The sequence below is a fragment of the Buceros rhinoceros genome, unplaced genomic scaffold, assembly GCF_000710305.1.
Source record: "Buceros rhinoceros silvestris isolate BGI_N320 unplaced genomic scaffold, ASM71030v1 scaffold6421, whole genome shotgun sequence".
NCBI lineage: Eukaryota > Metazoa > Chordata > Aves > Bucerotiformes > Bucerotidae > Buceros > Buceros rhinoceros.
The window spans coordinates 20,387-34,808 of record NW_010393573.1 but is presented as its reverse complement, the minus strand read 5'-3'; positions in this window follow the sequence as shown (position 1 = coordinate 34,808).

The window sequence follows — 14,422 nt, the reverse complement described above, 5'->3', positions numbered from 1 at the left end:
GCTGCTGAAAGATCCTCCTAGGACTGCTGGAAAAACTTGCTAGATGGAGAGAGGTTCTCACAGCCTAACAGCAGCCTCCAACTTGAGTTATTGTGAGACTAAATTAGTATATTTTTTGTACGTGAGGAAGGTTTGTGTGTAGTCAGCTAAAGTCTTTGAGCTCTTTCTCTGCAGGTTCCGTGGGCCAGCCACACTGCAGATCGTTTCATCACTAATCCTAATGACTTGCCGAGAGCACTGCTTGCATTATGTTTTGTGAATATTGCTTTAGGCAAGTAACTCCACCATACCAGAAAATTTAGTGCATTAGAATGCATGAGATTTATAAATGTTTTGATGAAAATGTTAGAATTATGGGCAACATCACCTATTTTTCTTAGTGAAAACCCAAAGACCAGAAAAGCTTTAAACGTGTATCAGAGTATAAATCAAAACATTTTGCTTTTTAGATCAGAGGAGGCAAAAAGTTTGGGATTTAACAGCAGGCAAAGAGAGCAAGGCTCCACTTTCAGGCCCAGAGATGAACTGCTGTGGCACAGATTGCTTCCCTGCAGCTCCCCTTCGTCACCTCTGGACCAGGACAACCATATCCAAACTCTCTGGGTGGCCCAGACTGGGCAAACACTTGAGCCATGCCCAGGGACTATCTGGGAGAGGGCTGCACGACACTGACCACAGAGATGGACAACAAAGACCAGTGCTCAGGCACAGGGATCAGTTTGTCCAGTCTCATCAGTACAGGGAGTAACTTTGGGCTTGAATCGCTTTCAGCTGAAAAAGGCTGCATTTGGTAGTGTCATCAAGCAGTCTTAGTATTTAAGCCAGTTTACTATGACTGCCCAGTGTGTAACATACAAAGTACCTTTCCACCACTTCCTTGGAAGAAAGAGGAGGGCAAGACAAACGTTTCCAGTTACCCCAGGTCTTGCTGTGCTGTTGGATCATTTTCTTCTAAGCCCCTTATTCATGTCAGCCAGCTGAGACCATAGAGGTAATAATAAAAGATCTCAAAGGGGCATTCAACGTAGCTGCTAAATGGATGAAACCTAACGTGGAGTCACAGTTGCAAGAGGTGAAGCATAGTGAAGGTCTGTTTTGATTACAGCACTCAAATGTGGTGGTAATGGACAACATGATAAATGTCTCTTAGATTTAGGTTTTTCATTACGTTTTTAATGAAGTACTGATTACCCTGTCGTAATTGACATGAGCCCTGAGCAGACAGAAGCAAATGAAAACAATCTGGTACCTGACTGCTGCCATGCATTGATATGTCCAGTCTTTCCTTTCTGCTCACCAAATGCAGGCTCGTGAGACACCAAGGGTGAAGTGGGGGGTGGGGGTGGCTTTATAGGATCTGTTCTGTGGATTTCGCTATTTAAGGTCTCTCTCATCTTTTTCCTTTCTTTCTTTTCTATTTGCAAATTAATTGAGTTCATTTCTAGTACCTGCTTCACTTACTTTTTGTTTGCTGTCTTGTCTGGGCAAGCAGTGGTTTTAGGCAACCAAGTAAAACAGAGTTGTCCTCAAGTCAACTGTTGGTGAATAGATTTTTTATCTGTCGTGGAGGGGTTTTCATGAGGGTTTTTCAAGTTCAGTTCCTCTTTATGTATATAGGAGTTCTCTGCTTGCTTCCAGGAACAGGATTTTGTACAAACTTCACGTTTTTGTTTGAGATAATCAGTATATTGTATTTATGGTATGTCTGTAGCTGAAATGCAAGTACTGGATGAAATATTTCTGTCTAATTCTGCGGGTAGGTGCCTGACAGCTTTAGCAAGATTGATCTTTCAGTTGGACTCCTAGTCCTTAGGATTGGCTGTCGATTAAGCTGTTGCTTTGGTTTTGAATAAAGATTTTCATCCTAGGCACATAAGCCCAAGTTTCATCTTGGATCATCTTAAGCTGACTTTCAGAAAGTCAGGTTAAAAGACCAGTGCTTGTTGAATATTAAACTAATTTATCTAAAGTTGATTTTTGATGGTTTGTTACCCACTTTAAAATATATAGGCCATTATCTCTTGCAGTGTAAACACTGTGGAAAATGTCACATTTAATAAAAACTGTGACCTCATTCCCAGCCTTATTTTAAATTAGTTTCATTATTTTACTCAAGATATTATTTATTCATGTATTCAAATATATTTATTCAGTGAAGGCAGGGATATTTTTATTAATTCAAAGACTAAATGCTCTCTACTTCTCATGCAAATTGCCAAAAAAAAAAAAAAAAAAAAAAAAAAAAAAAAAAAAAAAAAAAAAAAAAAAAAAAGAAGAAGGGGGAACTCTCTTTCTACTTCGAGGGCTAAATGCATCATCAGAATGTAATGAATGCCACAGCTTGCACACAGTCGAGTGAAGATTCATGTTATCACGAATCTCTCTCTGTGGCTTGTATTATTATAGCAAAAATAAAATTCATCACATGTTACATATCTGCTCAATGCTTATTTACAGGCCCCGTTTAAATGGGAAGTAAGCGGTCAGATGAGCCATGCCAGTTACTCAGCTAGGTATTGTGGGTCTACAGCTTTGCCTATCTCAACTGAAATTTAATCTATTTTTTTTAAGAGGGCAAAGAAAGAGAGGTGGGATTTTCAAAAAAACACTTGCCATTATATTAGTTAATTTCCCACTGAAGTGGGGAGTTAATCTCATTGACCTGACTGTGGTGGGAGCAGAGCTCAGGCTGATACTCAGCACTATTAAACATGCAGAGCAGCAATGTGTTGTAAAGTTTGCACAGCATGACAGTATATCCAGGCTCCAGGAATTTAAGCAGGGTAAGACTTTAAAGGGGCTTCGGTCCAGGGCTGTTATTTTCAACTAAAATCACTCATAGAATTTCCATAGACTCAAGCTTGCTTAGGAAAAAAAGCCTGCTGAATTTGGTTTCTTTTGGTTTTAATACATATTTAGGGCAATACATGTACTTTGTCCCCTCAGTACTGTGACTGAGAGTCAGCCCAAACCAGGACATTTGCTGGCTTCTTTGCATGGAAGAACAGACTGATCCCCACCTCTCTACAACCTCCTTTCAGGCAGCTGTAGAGAGCAATAAGGTCTCCCCTGAGCCTCCTTTTCTCCAGGCTAAACAACCCCAGTTCCCTCAGCCACTCCTCACAAGCCTTGCTCTCCAGACCCTTCACCAGCTTTGTTGCTCTTCTCTGAACACACTCCAGCACCTCAATGTCCTTCTTAAAGTGAGGGGCCCAAAACTGGACACAGTACTCAGAGTGTGGCGTCACCAGTGCTGAGTACAGGGGGACACTATTTCTGCTGCAAGCCAGGATGCTATTGGCCTTCTTGGCCACCTGGGCACACTGCTGTACCAGGCTGCTTGCCCTGAAAGTCTGATGGTTTTGGTTGGATGCTTTATGTCTGGAAAAGAGTCTAAGATAGTGAAAAACTGGTGCCTTTTTGCTATGCAGCGTTGTGCAGAAAGACTGACAGTGGCATGGGCCAAGCATTTTCCTGAGTTTCTTCCAGAAAGCAGCCTCTCCTACTGCAGGGGGAAAATTTCACTCTCAGATCTCTGTACCCATCTTTGCCTCTTCATGTTGTACTCAGTCCCCAGGAAGGATTTCCATTGATATTAACTGATCCTCTGTGCATCATGGATCTGAACACAGAAATTCTGTGCTCAGATTGCCAGGCTCTGTGCAGGGGGAAAAAAAAAGAAAGACAGCCTGCTGCAACCTTGTACTAATGACTGGTAGAAACAGGGAGGGTTTTGTTCTGGTTCTCCGTAGATCAACCCTTAAGCACCAGTCTGAGGGTTCCCACATCCTTGCATGCAGCGCCAGGCAATATTCTATCTTGTAGCAATTTTCTGCCACAATATGGAAATTAATGTAATTATGTAATATGGAAATTTCCAGCAGAGGTGCCTGTTCCCCTTACCCATGATAAGGCTTCCCTAGTTATACCATTTTACAGACATGCTGTAGTTCACTGAACCATGAAGTGCAAAGCAGCTGGCTTTTTTGATCAAGGACTAAATTAGAATATTGCAGTAAGAGAATTTCTCTTTCACTTAAAATATGTGTATTTCTGTATCGCATTAACAAGATTCTGCATTGCACTAAGTATTTTTTAACATGTGACATGCAACGAGGCAGTAGCTGTCTATCTATCTAGTAATAGTTCCCATAAGGTGTATCAGTAAGTTGAAAGTATCCATCTGTCTACTAAAGCGTGTCCTTCACATGGGATTTGCCTAAACTAAGAACTTTCTGTTCCAAAAATCTGGTTACAGAAGTTGGGTTGTCACTGAGAGCATAAAATACTGCCTTGGCATGAACTTCCCATTGGCTCCTGGTGACTGAGGAGGCAGAAAACATGACCTGCAAGGTTGGGAAAATGTCTTCAAGTTAGAATTCGCCAAACCTCAATGTCTCTCTTATGTTCTTCAAAGCAAGAGAGCTTAAAACAAACATCAGCACTGCAGGAGGCACCTGCAGTCTGTTGATCTAGACATCAAATTCTTCTCACCTGTTTGCCATCCTTAGTCACACCACCATGTAAACTTTCAGGATTGGACTCAGGATATCAAATAGTTGCCCTTGACATTTTTTAATTCCTCCTGTGTGAAAACTTTGGTGTGAAACTTAATAATAAAACCTGTGGGCAGCTCTCAGAATAGTATAAATCTCCCTTTTGTTAGCGGGTCATTTGCTGAGCCCTCGGCAGGGTGCATTGCATCCTGGAAAAATTCTCATAGCTTTCCTAGGTGGATATTTTCATAATAGCTACTGGACAATTCCCATCATTTGAGACTGACGAAAAACAGAGCAGCCCTGTAGAGGCATAGAGATTGGAAACATTTGTAGGTTTTTTTGTCTTTTTTTTTTTTACAAAAGTCTGCTGTGCATTCCCTTATTGTAAAAAGTGCCGCTTTTCTCAGAGACTGCTGTTGATGCACTAACCCTAAGGCATTTGGAAAAAAAACTTTCATACCTGGCTTTGCAATGAAAAGAACATTGCCATGAAGAAGCAAATCACGTTAATGTTATGGGTCTTTTAATCAGGGTCTGCTCAGTTTCAACGTTACCTTTAATAATTATTGGAACAGCACTTCTGGTCTCAGCTAGCAATCAGCCCTTCACAGCTCTGCACAAACACAGCAGAGGAAATTCTGAACTCCCTGAAGTCGCTGGCAGGCTTGACATCAGTTTTCATAAGGCCCGTGATCGGAACCACAGTTGTCTTACAGTAAAATGTGGACACGGTAAAAAGTTTGCTGTGCTTAATTTCAGCATTGTCAATGGCAAAAATATTTTTCATTGAGTGCTGAACTCAATAAGAAGATTGAAAAGTGAGATGTGGAAAGGGAAACATTGGACTAGAAACCAAAAAACCTTTGTTTTGATTGTCTTGTTACTTCGGTAGGTTTGCTGCTTGCAGAAGCTGATGTTAACGACAGGAGACCACGATACTGTTGGGTGTCAAGCTTTGCTCTGCCGCATACTCACCATATCAGCTTGACCAAGTTTCAGATTTACAGAACAGCAATAACGCTGACATGCATCACAGTGGGGCTGAGAGTTTGTAACTGCAGGGATCATGTATGCTCCTACACAGACCTAAGCTTGTTCACAAATACCCCAAACCTAAGGCTGCTGCTTGGTGTTTGGACGACAGGTGGGTCTAGTCTAGTCGCATCGCTGTTGGCGTTCACCTATTCAGTGTACAGCAGTGAGAGCACTGCTGAATGATCTTCTTTAACCTCTAAGTAAAATCCGTGTTTTCTCTCTCTTAAGGTCTTTCTAGGTTAGATAAAAAAGATAGACTAGTGTGACTAACCATAGTGTAAATTACCATTGTCTAGATGCAGACTTTTTAGAACCAAGTCTGGGAATAGTCTGTGGTTTCTCGACTTTGCTGAGCCGCAGAGAGAACAGGCTTGCATAATGCCTGATGACCACAGCCTGAACTAGTTGAGTAGTTTCTTTGATATAATTAGAGCTTGATTTAATTTTAATCACTTGCTGTTTAAAGGTCCAGGAGAGGAACTGATTTACAAGTCCTCTCAAACTTCGTATAAGGTTTAGGAAGGCCACGAACTCACAGAAGGCCATTAAAATGGACCATTAAAAAAAAGCAAAATGAGGGTATCAGTATGTGCATTTTAAAAACACATCTATAAATTTTCCATCCAAAATTATATTTGTTATTCTTCGCAATAGCTGTATGGCTGTGAGCTGCCTATTGAATGACTGTAGCGTCCTTGAACATAAAATTTTGTTGCATAAATAATTTCACAAATGTTTTCCTACGGTGCTAGTGAATCTTTTTAATTGTCTTGTCTCTACCCACCTTGTCTGATCTTAGATGCAGAGCTTTTTAAATCTCCATGAATGATACGTTACATCCCTAGCTGCATTCCCATGATTTCACATAGCCATACATTTCAGTTATTTTGTTAATTTGGCAGCAGACCCGTTGGATTGGCCAGCCCTGGAAAAACAGATAATTAGAAATGCTCAGGGGTCTGTGAGTCACCAAACACCAGGCCTGGTTTACCAGGGCTTTGGCTCTTCCAGCACAGCCAAGCTCAGAGGACAAGTCACTGCCGCTGCCTCCCCCCAGCTTCAGGGCTTGCTGGAAGTTGGATCTACCATAGCTTTGGTCCTGCCTGCTGCCTCTGCAGTTGGTTGGGGTGGCCTGCGGTGGGTGGAGGGACCCATCGCTGCTCCTTTCCAATAACATAAGAGGGACACTCAAGCTCCTCTGTGGGCTTCTCCTCTCCTTTTGAGCCACGGCTCCTTATGAGGGGTAAGAGACAGCCCACAGCCCTCTTCCAGCTCCCACTAATGGCAGTGGTGCACCGGCCAACACCACAAAAAAATTGTCAGGATTCAAGCATAGTGCAAGGATTTTCTACAAAAAAAATAATTATAGATTTTGTCAGTGAGTGCCAAATCCATTTTCCCCTCTTCTGGGGAGCTATTCAGTAAACTTTATGTTCTGAGGTAAAGCAAAACTGCTGTATTTTAATGTGTCTTCCCTGCATTCCAACACCTGATTTTTGTTAATAGCCCAGCGTGGATTTTCTTTCTAAATTTTATTAATAGGCTTTAAATGCCCCATGATGTGGCATTTCCCTCTAGAGGCTCACTCCTTCTTCCCTGGGAAGAAGCTGGTATTTCCAGGAACAGTTGCCTGTACAGATTTGTCACCTAGATGGCCATGGGATCAGGCCAGGTGACATCCCTGCTGCACCATCATGCCTATACAAACAAAAGCGATGAATGTGTGTTAGCACCACCCTCACTCCGCCACCCCTGTGGGACACTGTGACCCCTCCCTGTGTGTGTCACATCGGGAAAAGGACCCTGTGGGACCCCACACAGCCTTGACCCAATGTCACATTGGCTCAGGGTAAGTATCCCTCTTCAAGATGGTGCTGGGTGCCAAGGGCTGCTCCTGCGGGGATCACCTCTCTGTCCACTGTGAGTACCCTGGGGTGAGGACAGGCTCACTCGTTGCTGGAGTAAACGCTCTTTCAAACACGGTCACTTGTGAGGAAGGGATGCCACAGTTTACGTGGCATCTGTAACTCTGAGCCTGGGGATCCAGGCTGCAGTTACACCATCTAAAGGTGCTATTACAGAGAAGAAATAGTGCAGAAGGTGCTTTTCAGCTGATTAGCATCTACGTTTATACTCCTTTCACAGAACCGTAGGACTTACTTTGTTAGTGCAAGTCCTTGGGCATAAACCAGAGCAAATCATGCCTGGAAATGAAAAATATCCTTACCTAAAATGAAAACTTCATCCAGGAAACAAACCCACGGAGAAACAAACTCACAACTGAGGGTGTCACAGTGGTTTTCATTCAGCCTTTTTTAACTGACCCATTTCCACATTCATGATCTTCTGGCCATGTGTACATTTAATTAAAAAAAAAAAAGAGAGTAACAGACTTTAGCAGAATATCAGAGGAAATGCTTCTCAACAGAGAGTGCACTAGGATTATAAAACATTTTCCTCACCATGAGCAAACAGGCTTTAAAAGCAGAACTACACAGCACATTGATTATGGGACACTGTGATACTCCATGGCAGGAGGAGTGAAACACTGAGTGAAACAGTGAGTGAAAACGTCTTTTCTAGATCATACCTGTGATAGGGGAAGACTCTCAAAGGCTTTAAGAAGCCATTGGGGCAGAAACTCCCATATGCAGTTTCAAAAATAATCCTCATAATACTGCAGGTAACACCCCCCAACATCCCGCGCCATGATTTAGGATGCACCATCGTCCTCTGCCAACCAGAGAAGCTGTGCAACTTCTGGCCATTGGGTGAGCAATAAGTTTTCTTTGGGGGTAAATAGTGGTGGTATGCAGCTCTTAACAACATCAGAAATTCCCAAAGAGTCAAATCAAAAGCTTTTAGAAATCAAGAGGAATTTTTCCATAGACTTCAGAGATTTTTGGATCAGGCCTATATGTGGGGGTTTTGTTCTGACATTGCCTGAGACAGAGGGGAATCGGTGTCTTGATAGTACAACACCAGATTGCAGGCTCTGCATCTTGTTTTTTTAATTCAGAACAACTCTGCTTTTATTAGGTTTGAGTTATCTCTTATTTTACTACAATCGTTTTTGCATTTCATAAATATTAATTCCCCAGTCAGTCTCTTTTGTTTAGTAGTTTTCATATATCACAGGCTTTTCTGTTTTCCTTTTCTCTCTCATCCCAAAGAGATGTCATCCTCTGCTATCAAAAGTGAAAGCTTCTCAAAGGAAGCTCTTCAACCCAGAGATATAGGAGCAATTTTTTTTACTACATTTGATTTCTGTTTTCTTCTCTGTGTTCCTTCCCCTTCACAAGCCAAGCGCTGGGTTTGCTTGCTTCCATGGAGGGGACTGCAATGCTTTAAAAGCATGTCTGTAAACTTCATGGTTTTTTCAGTAAACATACGGGTTGATTCTCAGAGGTGTCAGAAACTCCTATTACCAAATTAAAAGTCAGACCAACACATGTAACTCTCCTTTTCTGTACTCTAAACGACTTTTTTGAATCCCTATACATCATCTTGGAGTGCTCTGACTCTACTGAACTTTGATGACTTTCCCTTAGATGTCAGTGGCATCTAAGATAGTTGTTTTGATAAATGGAGAACTGTATGTGTTGCTGCAGAATATGCTCACCTCAGGTAGTCTCTAATCTCTGATATTAATTTCTCATAGACACAAACTCGATATGGATATATATATATATCATATTGATTTGATATTCACCCGATGGTGAATCTCACAGTTGTTGACCAGGCAAGAAATAACAAAGAAGGAAAGGTATAAGTCTAAACCAAACGCTTCAAATATCTGTAATCTGCGGATGCCAGCGTTCATTACTGCCACAATTTCTCAACCTGAATTTTGAGCCTCCACTTAAATCAATTTACTTAACTTTTATGTAACTGGGAGAACTAGAAACTTCAGAGAGGGCAAATATTTAAAGAGATGCTTTGTTCTGAAATTCTCCCAGAGAATTACCATGAAATAGGGCTGAAAAATAAACCTCATCCCCCATCGTAAAATACAAGCAGAATCACAGAAAATTGAAAGTGCTGGTAGCATTGTGTTGCCTTGAACCTGGCAGAGTTGCACTTGGGCCGGGAAAAGGTGTTGGGAAAGGACAAGGTTCACCTTGTGAAGATGGTAGAAAAATGCAGCATCACTGGACTGGTTCTTTGTAGCTTTATTCTCACATCTGGAAGTCAGGAATGATGCATTACGCTTTGAAGTTTACAGATGGAAAAAAAGCAGGTAAGTACTGAGTGTTATTTTTATCCCAGACCTCAGTCTGCAATAGCAGCTCCAGATGCAGGTTCAGGAGGAATTCTCCATCCTGCCAGCACCTTCAAATCCCTCTGCAGTTTATCCGAGGTTTATTTGGGAACCAACTTTTATTCCCATTGAATAAGTACATCTGTAGCCTTCAGTCCCTAACAAGGCAGGTCATAGCTGAAGTATGTCTGTATTTTAGTGGACTCAGGACTGCTCCACTACTTCACAGTAGGGAGCTGAGAGGTCTCATAGTACTTCCAACTAGCTAATTTTAGGCTACAGTAGAGCTCCTAAGATTTACTGATCTTGGCTGATCCACAAAAAACTAAGTGGGCAGAATGAGAGGGGCCCAATCCTTGTCTGCAACGTTGGAGTGGGTGAAAAGGGAATGAAAAGTATTAATAGGCTGATGTGTAGGCTCTGCATAGCCTAGCTGGCTGTTCAGCAGTTCTATTTTTCTCAGCTAATCTTGGCAAGTGTTTTCTCCTCCTGGAAGTGGTATAAATGACCCTGCAGTTTGTGTCTGCTCAGGTGGTCCTTCTCTCTCTGGAGCTGCAGATGAGAGAACATGAATCATTAAAAGCAAAACAGGAGCAGATGTTCTGTATCTGGTTTAAACTAGTAGTATATGGTAGCTGCTTTATCTCAATCTCCTAAGTATTAGGTGTGTTTTGGAGGAGCCTCTTACTCATCCTGTTTAACATTCATGTCTTCCTTTGAAAATGTTTGCATCTCCCCCCTCTGCTCCCAGTGCTTTGTGTGCTTGAATGTTCAGCTCTAGCAGTATTGAGTGCAGCATGCAAAAGGGATACTGGCGGGGGTAAATGAAGGAGCCGAGGAGAGTGAGGAAAAAGCGTGAGTGAAAAAGAAGTTCAGGCAGAATGAAGAGTTACAGCTAACCTTAAAATATGTGGGATTATCCCTTATTGCTTTAACCAGAGACTGAGAGAACACAGTGGTGTTAATAAGGTGAGTTAGGGAACCTTGACCACTTCTGAAGAGCACTGGGGAGAGGGACTAAAGCTGGGGGCTTAAACTTGCATGTGCATGAACAGAGGTGATGGTGAGCTGGAAGACGAGAGCACACAGGAGGATAGAAGAAGTTGAAGGAAATTACAGTTTGTTCCTGAAAGCAGTGAATCAATCCCACAAACTGCTTTCCCATATGAGCAAAGCTTATTCTTAAACAAATAAAGCCAGAGATAGAGTTAGGTCATGGAGCAGGAAGCGAAGGTGACCAAAATCAGTAGGAGAAGTTAGGAAGAGGCCTTGTGAGACTTCCCTGCTTGTGCTAGCTGGGACACGCAGCAGCTGGAAGATACACATGGGGATGGATTACTGGAGTGGATATAGGGTTGCAAACACCTGATCAAAGCGTTTAAGTGTGGTCCTTGCAAATGGACCTTCACATGGTTACTTGCTTCAGCTAGTATTAACTTCCAGAAGGGATTTAGAAACAACAGGATAAACAGACTTTCATGAAATCAGTTTATATTTGAAATGCAAATGCAAAACTAAAAGGGTTGAGAGCAGTTGGATGCCGTTGTTAATCTGTAGGTCAGCTGTGCTGATGCATCTCATAAAAGGCAGGAAACATTCAAAGAGCAAAATCCACTGTTAATTATCAGCATGTTTGTGGGAGGCTTTGTGCTGTGGAGGCCCCCCCACCGTGGCTAAAGGGCACGGTAGCGCTTGGCAGCTCTCCCTGACTTGCAAAGATGGGTCCTGCAGCAGGCAATGCTGCGGGTTGGAGGAGGAACCGTCAGCTCTTCAGTCATGGTTCCAGTGGGTGGAAGTTACTGCACAGAGAATCTAAGACGACAGCTCTTTTAGCTGGAAACTGTAATTTAGATTTACTTCTTCTGTCAGGAATATCAGCTCTTCCCACACTACATGAACTTGCTTTTCCCTGCTCCTAAATCCATGTCACCTGCCAGCTCTTGAGAAGAACAGCCTCAGTTCAATAAGCCAGAACAGCATCAATTCCCAGTGGTTCACAGGAGCCATCAGGTGCCTCTACTGTCTTGATAGAAATCATCAGAGAAGTTAGAGTGGTTCAAGGTACTGACTGGCTGGGCACCACGGGTGCTTCTCAGACCATCCTGCTAAGCAAGATCCGCAGCAGTGCATGCTTTCTGTCCAGTGTACTACTGAATTTTTTCAGTCCTACCTACTTACACATGAGAATGTCTTTCAGTGCTTCAGTACTGCCTGAAAGCAGCCATGTGCCCTGGTCTGTGACCCACATATTCCGTTGTGCCATCTGGGTGCTTACCACTGGGGTGTGGGCAGGGATGTATATGTATGTGTGCGTTTGTATACAAGAGTTGTATGTTTTTCCACCCAGCTTACTAGCATTATTTGTTAATCAAAGAGAAAATCAGCACCTTATAAAAACAAAAAAAAGCCCTGAGAACACTAACAGTCTGGTAAGGGTAGGCAAGAAGAAGCCACTGGAAGCTGGAGGTGTTGATAGCCAACCAGTCGGTTCCCCTGTAAGTACATCGCCAAGACTGGTTACCAACCGAGAAGTGGCACAGTGAGTGTAAACCACCAGGGTCTACATTTTATCTGAGCTGAGGGGAAGCTGCCCATGTGAGCAGTTTAAGGCAAAGTGCACCCCTCTGCCACGCGAGGAGCCCTGTGGGAGGTGGAACAGTACAGGTCCTGTGTGTGGGACAGAGCTGTCCTGTTTCCCACTGTGCAAAAGAGGGCACGTTTCCATCGAACGCACGCTCTTGGCTCCCCTCGCCTGCACAGCTGAATGCCTTGACTCACTCCTGGCTGTCAGTCTGTGTGTCCCTTCGGGATGGAGGTCTGCGGGTTGGCACCTCTCCACTGCTCGCCTTGCCATGCTGTGTGGGGAGAGGGGGTATCTTCTCAATCTTTCAGTGTGCTCCACACTCACAAGTGCCGTGAGCGCCTGCCTAGCACTGAAGTCAGCTCAGGGACAGCAAGGACTCACTTTGGGGGACTTTGTGTGCAGAGCAAGAGCTAGCTGAAAACTCGGTCCTGGAGCTCCTTTTTCTTCTGATCTTTGCTGGCATGCTCAAGCTGCAGGTGGGACAAGGCAGATGACAAGGATACAAGAGCAGCAAAGAGGGAGCCAGCCTTTTCACCAGATAGAGAAGGAACTGATGAGAGGCTGGCAAGTGTTCAGTATCTGTGAAAGGAGCAGAGTGCAAGGAGACAGCGTTTAGCTGCAGCCAGAGAAGGATCCCAAAAGCAAGAGCTCAGAGTGGCCTTTTCTGCTCATTTTCTCTGGGAAGTTTTAAAAAGAATGAACATTAAGTAAAGGGGAAAAAGAGGATGTGCAATTTCTTTCAGGGTGTTGTTGAGGGAACAGTTTCAAAAAAATAGCTGCCATTTAAAGAAGTTCTAAGAATTTCTTCTTGCACAGTGTAAGTTAACGTCTAGTATGCAGTCCCTAAATGGATCTGTTATTAGATGAGACGGAGAACCCTTAGAAATCACAGTAAACACAGCTGTAGAGATGAGGAAAATTAACAAGGCACTGTGCTAATAATTATTCTACCTTCCAGTTGTCGTCAATCAATGATGAAGTTGCATTAATCATTGCCCTCATGCTCCAACATGCTTAGAGTGTAAATGTCTAAAAGTACAACCAAGGCACTTCTAAGTTTGTTCAGGTTTTAAGATTACCTAGGCATGTTTTATCTTCTATTGCCATGCTGAGACCTCCCCTGCTGCAATTTAGAGGGACCCAGGGAGATGCGAGGTTTCCAGTGAGGGTTTGGTGGTCGGATCCACAGAATGTTGGATGTTGTCGTTTGTGTAGAGCTGGCACAGTAGATGGAGCACACTGTCATTTGGGAAGAGGCATCGGTGGCCCACAGAGAGGGCAGGCAGCCTTATGCAGATGCTCTTTGCTTCCTGGAGAAGCCTGTGGTGGAGATATTTGTGGTTGGCTAGAGGCACTAAGTTTCTTTCAGTGCACAAAGACCAAAACATCTGTTTTTTTAACAAAATCAGAAAATACTGGAAAAACAAACATATCCCTCGCCTGTGTCAAGGTACGTTTTCAGTCTTCTGCTTTGGTCCTTCTTTGGGCGCAATCCTGACAGCATTAGGGCTGGACTAAATGACTGCTGCTGGCCTGTTTGGGGCTGAGCATCCTTCAGGGCTGGAGTCACTGGTATTTATCTCAAGACAGAAGAAATCAGACCTAGGAAGCTATTGATTCAACAGGCTTCCCATGTTAACCCAGTATCTTATTTCTGTGCTACTGCATTCGGCAGCAAAAAGGTTTCCCTGGGAAGCTTGTTGTGATTAACATTATAAATGGATGCTAGCATTTTAAATAGAAAAGCCCTTTTGTCCTTTCAAGCAGGGACTCATCTAATTCTTTTTGTACAGCTGCAGAAAGGTAAAGGTGAAAAGTTTCTGGTGAACTGTAATTAAGGCTGTGGAGAATGAACAACTCTGATTAGTTGCCTTCTGTGAACATTAGTGAGCAGCGTGGATGAATGTGCCAGGAAAAGTTACCTTTGACCAGAAAGGTTTAGTCTGAGCAAAATATAACCTCCCCAAGAGGAAGTAAAAAAAAATGTTAGTTTGTAATCATTTATTTGAGGAAAACAAAACCCATTATCCAAAGGATTTAGAT